The sequence below is a fragment of the Panthera uncia genome, assembly GCF_023721935.1.
Source record: "Panthera uncia isolate 11264 chromosome A1 unlocalized genomic scaffold, Puncia_PCG_1.0 HiC_scaffold_17, whole genome shotgun sequence".
NCBI lineage: Eukaryota > Metazoa > Chordata > Mammalia > Carnivora > Felidae > Panthera > Panthera uncia.
Window position 1 is genome coordinate 14,930,309 of NW_026057577.1, and position 7,156 is coordinate 14,937,464.

The following is a 7,156-nucleotide window of genomic DNA, read 5'->3' on the forward strand; positions in this document are numbered from 1 at the left end:
GTAGAGCAACTACCTAGAGTCTGGACCTACCCTTCATTTTGATAACGGAAACCTAATCAGTCAGTCTTCCATTTCTCTCCCATCTGGCTGAATCACAGAGTCACACATAGCATTACCACAGCAATTACAAATACAGAGTTTGGCTCAGGTGATTTCATTTTTCTTTCTGCCCTTGGTCCTTACATTGAAAAAATTTTATTATACTGATATCTGTGCTGTCCGTGGTACATTTTCTAAAAGCCACTTTGGAATTAAGACATAAATAAAATTTGGTCGTAAGGATTGTCTTCCAGTAAAATGGACAAAAAAAATCTTCCGTTCCTTTGAGAATTTAGATTCGTTTAAAGGGAAAGATACGGGTATAGGAGTATGATGAGGTATCCCAAGAAAGGGATTTATCAGGCTTCCAGGAGCTCATCGTTTTCGGAGATGAGAGAGTACATACACGGAGCCGAGGCCTCTGGCATCAGACACTGTGCTTTCTTACAGCGAGTCAGTGGCTGCATATCTATGGCCTTTGTTATTTACAGATGTCTGGAGCCAGAATTTGAGAAGTAGCACATGACAGGGATGAAGTCCTCCCTACCATTCATAAAAATGATGAAAAAGTGAGATGAGATAGATTTGAATATAATGTGTTCTTTTTTAATTAAAAAATCCTGCAATGTTTATGGAATTCAGAAAACTTACTAGGAAACTTATTTCCAGTTGGTCTCTGATCTCCTGGGCCACCTGGCATTGAGAGGGAGGCCAGTCGGTTCTCTCTGACTTAACAGCACTCGGAGTCATGCTACTTTAAGATAACTCGTCTTTTTTTCAAAAAGTAGGATTCTGTGCCTTATTTAAACTATGTCAAATTGCATGAAGAGCTGAATGACATCAACGAGAGATAGGCATCTATCTGTCTTTAGAGGAGTATATACCTGCCTCTATCTTTTTGGAGCAAGAATCCTCAGTTCTAAGCAGCACCGAGGGGAATGCTGTGAATCCCATGCACTTTGTGTCTGAAATTGCACACACGTTGATACTGATTGGAACTGGTGTCAATCAACACCTTGCAAAGGCTGCCCTCAGATTGTGGCACTAAGCCAAAAAGGCACTGCTTCTGTCTCGGTTCCTTGTGAGCTTCTTGGTCACTCTGTAAGCTTTTTCTTCCTTCATGAAATGTTTCCGTGAAAAAGCAGAGATCTGACTATATTTGCAAGCGACTACTCAGTTTATGATGCATAATCAGAAAATTGCATTTTGAATGTGGCTTTCTTCTTTTCAGGGTTTAACCAATGAAAATACAGTTAAGCCTCAGAAAACCTTTTTTACTGCTCACCTAACTCATTTTCTCCAACCTGGTCTTTAACAGCAGCAAATCTGATATTTTAACCTCTATTATATACCTTTCTCTACTGATTCTGAATTGGTTTAGAATTAGCTCAGTTCTGTAAATGCTTATTCTTTCACTCTTGAAAAGGATGCAGTTAACTTTAATAACTGTTTCAAGGGAAATATCTCCAACTAAAGCAACAAGATGAAAGAAAGGTAAAGTTGGACAAAATGGTTCATGTGGAAGCCCCTAGCCGTTGATCCTGGCTCTGTTAAGTTCATCGAGCTGCACACACAGACCTCACCCTGGAGGTCTGCCTGGCATGTATCACTGGCTGTGTCCACTTTTCTTTTGCACATTAATTTATCAGACTGCATTTTCATGTTCTTCATGTAGCTGGCTGTGTGGTGCTTTTGTGTGCCATGTTCTGCTTCCTGTATCTAGTGATGCCGTGACACATGTTGTGGTCCCTAGGAATGTTGTTAGAGAATTTTTAAAAGCCTGTCTAATAGCTGGGTATACAGACTCTAATCCAGGACCCTGGCATTATCAATTTGTGAAAAATGTCCAGCTTTAACTACTGAGATTACATTTTCCACACATGATTCCTTTTGGAATCTTACTGTGCCATTTTGTAAAGTGGCTTAATACCATGCAATAATTCGCTTTCTTTTTTATGGCTGGTTGGTGCTTAGCAACAAGGTACATTTATAAAAATGCATAGTTTCTGGACATCTATGAGTGCTTAATTAACCACCGCCTTTAGTTGGCATTATGGTTAATGTTACTATAGTTAACTCTGAAAATAGATTTTGCAAGTTTGATTTGTTCGTTATTGATGTGTACAGATCAGTAGTCACACTTTTAGTCAATAAACGGTGATTAGGTAAGGAGGAAATGAGATTCTGTGGATTGCTGAGTAGAAGTCTACTAAAGTTTTGGTAAATCAAAAACCATGTTAGCTGAGTTACACTTAAATTTCAAAAAGCTTTGAATGTGAGCTATTCACACATTGTATAATCTTGGGAAAGTGACTTAAACTGTCTAAGCCTCAGTTGACTTATGTGTAAAAACAGGAGTAAAACAGGTCTGTTCTGTTTTTGTCTATGATAGTTTTACATGGCAAAGTACAGTTTTATTGTTTTGTGTTTTGATAGAGAAAAGTAGGCATCTACTTCTTCCTCCTCCCTAAAAGTGAAGAAAAGAAGGCAAGAATAGTGTGTGTCTCAGACTTTTTAGAAGTCCAGTGAGATGAGAACTGGGTAAAAATGAAGATGATTGTTGATAACAAGTTTAATTATTGATGGCAGCCTGGTGGCCATTGGTGACCTTTGTAACAGAGAGGACAGTGGCTAGTCCAGGGGTAGGGTTATAAGCCAGACTGAAAGAGAATAAAGACAGTGCAAACAGTGAACATACACAATTCTTTGGAGAAGTTTGACAGTGTGGAGTAGAGGTAACTAGGGAGGGAGGTTTTCACCGTGATCTGAAATTATCGTTCTGGTTCTGGTTGTATTTATGACAAGGAGCCAGAATATTTTAACATGCTGGTCAAAGTGACTAAATCTGAAAATAAAGTTTCAAAGTGCACAAGACATGGACTAATCACCAGCATGTGTTTTCTGACAAGGCAGAAACTTTAGTAGAACATTTATGGAAAAACTGAGCACTATGGCGAAGAAAAGAGAAATGGAGGAAGTTATGGATATGGTGGCCTTTTAAGTAATTGCATATAAGAACTTTAATTTTCTTTCTGAAGTGGAGGACAGGTCACATGCTAAGAATCTGAGGTTGAGGAAGCAAAAGAGGTGAGGTGAGAGGTGTGAGGACATTGTGTAAGATGGAAGACCAGCTAATAAAAGCTGGGATTATTTGGAACTCAAGAAATTGCAATCATCAGGTTAGTGAATTTTTATAATAATAATTTCTGTTATGTGTATTGCATTTCATTTTTTATTTTCTTTTTTTGATGCTTATTTATTTTGATAGAGAAAGCAAGAGAGAGGAGAGAGAGAAAGAGAGAGAGAGGCAGCAGTAGAGAAAGAGGGATAGACAGCACCCCAAGCAGGTTCCGAGCTCTCAGTGCAGAGCCGGACTTGGGGCTTGATCTCAATGAACTGTGAGATCATGACCTGAGCTGAAATCAAGAGTTGGAAGCTTAACCGACTGAGCCATCCGGGCACCCTATATTGCACTTTATTTTTCACTAAATGTTTTCACAAGCATCATTTCACAAAAAATTACTACTTCTCCCCCCCCCACAAGCTTTTTTGAGGTATAGTTGAGAAACAAAATTGTACAATATTTAAGATGTACAACATGATGATTGGATATATGTTTACATTGTGAAATGATTACTGCAATCAAGTTAATTAAGACATCTATCACCTCACAGTTATGTCCCCCCACCCTTTTTTTTGGTGGTGAGAACACTAAAGATCTACTTCCTAGCTCATTTCAAGTATACAGTAAAGTATTCTTAATCATCATTGCCATGCTGTCCATTAGATCCCCAGAACTTAGTTATCTTACCTCCCCATTTCCCCCACCTCTCAGCCCCTGGCCACTGCCAGCCCATCTGTTGCCATGAGTTCAACTTTTTTAGATTCCACATACAAGTACTACCAGAGAGTATTTGTCCCTGTCTAGGTTATTTCAAGATGCCCTCCAGGTTTATCTGTTATAATGCCAGGATTTCCTTCTTATTTATAGTTGAATAAGAATCTATTATATTTATGTATGCAAGTGTGTGTGTGTGTGTGTGTGTGTGTATTTAAAATGGCTTTCTATATATGATGTCATGTTACTCGTTACCTGCAAACAGGGACGCTTTTAATTCTTCTTTTCTGATTTGGATGCCTTTTATCTCTAGGTAGAACTTCAAGTAATATGTTGAATAGGAGTGGTGAGAGTAAGTGCTCTTGTGTTGTTCTTAATCTTTGAAGAGAAGCCTTCAGCTTTTTACCATGGAGTAGAGTGTTAGCTGTAGATTTGTCATAACTGGACTTTGAACATATTGACCTAAATTCCTTTTGTATTCAATTTGTTGAGAGTTTCTAACATGTAAGCATGTTGAATATTGTCAGATGAATTTTCCTGCATCTATTGAGATGATCATGAGATTTTTATCCCTCATTCTGGTTAATATGGCATATTATATTTATAGATTGGCATATGTTGAACCATTCTTACATCCTATGACTTGATCTCATTTGGTAATGGTGTATCATCCTTTACAGTGTGTGAATTCTATTTGCTACCATTTTGTTAAGAATTTTTGCATATATACTTTGTATATATATTCATTAGGATTATTCACCTATAATTTTATTTTCTTGCAGTGTCCATATCTGGCTTTGTTATCAGGGTACTAAAATGATAATAATGGCCTCATAAAATAATAAAATGGCCTCATAAAATGAGTTTTTAGGTGGTCCTTCCTCTTTAATTTCTTGGAAGCACTTGAGAAAAATTGGATTAATTACTTTTTAAGTGTTTGGTAGAACTCACCATTGGAATCATCTGGTCCTGTGTGTGTGTGAGGTGGGGGGAGTGGTAGGGGAGATTTTTGATTACTGATTCAATCTTAATTTTTTTTTTCTTCTTAAAAAAACTCCTTACTTGTTATTTATGTCAGAATTTTCTATGTCTTCATGTTTCCTTCTTGATATGTTGTATGTTTCCAGGAATTTATCCATTTCTTCCAGATTACCCAACTTGTCAGCACATGATTATTGATAGCAATTTCTTATGATCCTTTGTATTTCAGTGGTAATGTGTCCTCTTTCATCTATAATTTTACTTCTTTGAGTCTTCTTTCTTTCATAGTTCATCTGGATGAAGGTCTGTAAACCTTGTTTAGCGTTTCAAAAAAACCAGGGCTTAGTTTTGTTGAACTTTTCTATTTCTCTTTCTATTGTCTATGCTATTTATTTCTGCTCTAATACTATTTCTTTACCTCTGCTAACTTTCTGCCTCATTTATTGTTTTCTCTACTTCCTTGAATTATAAACTTAGGTTATTTATTTGAGATCTTTCTTTTTTCTTTTTTTTGAAATTTTGTTTGTAATGTTTATTTTTGAGAAAGAGAGAGAGAGAGAGAGAGAGAGAGAGAGAGACAAGAGTGCGAGTGGGGGAGGGGCTGAGAGAGAGAGAGGGAGACACAGATTCTGAAGCAGGCTCCAGGCCCTGAGCTGTCAGCATAGAGCTCAACTCGGAACTTGAACTCATGAACTGTGAGATCATGGCCTCAGCTGAACTCAGATGCTTAATCGATTGAGCCACCCAGGTGCCTGAGATCTTTCTTTTTTCTTAATGTAAGTTTTTATTACTATAATCTTTCCTCTTAGAACTCTTTTTGCTGCATTGTGTACATTTGATATATTGAGCTTCCATCTTTGTCTCAAGATTTTTTTTTTTAATTTCCTTTTTGATTGCCTTCTTTGTCCCATTGGTTGTTCCAGAAGGTGTTGTTTAATTTCCATATGCTCATGGATTTTCTGATACTTCTCTTGTTAATGATTTCTAGTTTCTAAAATTTATTTTTTTTAATGTTCATTTATTTTTGAGACAGAAAGAGACAGAACATAAACGGGGGAGGGTCAGAGACAGAGGGAGACACAGAATCTGAAGCAGGCTCCAGGCTCTGAGCTGTCAGCACAGAGCCCGACCTGGGGCTCAAACTAACAGACCGTGAGATCATGACCTGAGCCGAGGTCGGAAGCTCAACTGGCTGAGCCACCCAGGCACCCCTGTGATTTCTAGTTTCATATCACTGTGATATGAAAAGATCCCTGATGTGATTGCAATGTTCTCATAGAGAATGTTCCTTTTGCACGGGAGAAGAATATGCATTCTGCTGCTGTTGAATGGAATGTTCTGTATATTAATGTTAATAAAAAGTCAGATTTATTGAGTTTATATAATACTTTGAGTACAGTTTTAAGCCTTTTATATCTACATTGCCTTTTAATCTTCACTAGACCCTCTGAGGCTTGGACAGTTATTATATCCATTTGTCAGATGAGAAAGACAATCGACAGAGAGGTTAAGTTATATGTTCAAGTTCACAGAGCACAGTTAACAAAGTGAAGAAATACCCTGCCATCTTTTAAGAGTAGAATTGCAATTTATCATTTGATCCAATAGCAGGCCACAATACTGTGGTGACTATTTTTTTGTGTGTACTCTCTCTTTTCACAAAGAATTCCTCTCCTTTAAACATTGGTAATTTTAAATATCCTTTCTTTAGACCCTCTCCCAAATTACACAATCCTCCAATTCTCTTGTTATCTAAATTAAAGTGGTCAGGTAGTAATTTCTTAAATATTTATTGGGCTTTTCTTATATTCTAGGCCCAATGCTAAGCCCTGGAAATAATAAAATGAAAATATAAAACAAGGATCCAGAAAAACCTGAACTATGTGCCTGATCTCAAGGTACATTCAAGGGCAGCAGATGACCCAAGGTTGTGAATATCTGGAGACACAGATGAATGAGAGCCTTCTTGGAATCCGGCTGCCATAGTTACCTAAGTTATAAGGCCGTTGAATGATTTGGCCTCTGTATCAGTTTTCTGGGTCTGCCACAACGGATTGTCACAAGCTGGGATGACTTCCAACAATGGAAATTTATTCACTTGGAGTTCTGAAGAGGTCTAGAATCATGGTATCACCAGTGATGGTTTCATCTGTGGGCTCTGAGGGAAGATCTCTTCATGCCTCTCTCCTAGCTTCTTGTGGCTTCTGGAAATCCTTGGCATTCTTGGCTTGTAGATCCATCATTCCATCTCTGAGTCTATTTTCACATCACTTTTTCTTCTGTGTGTCTCTCTGTTTT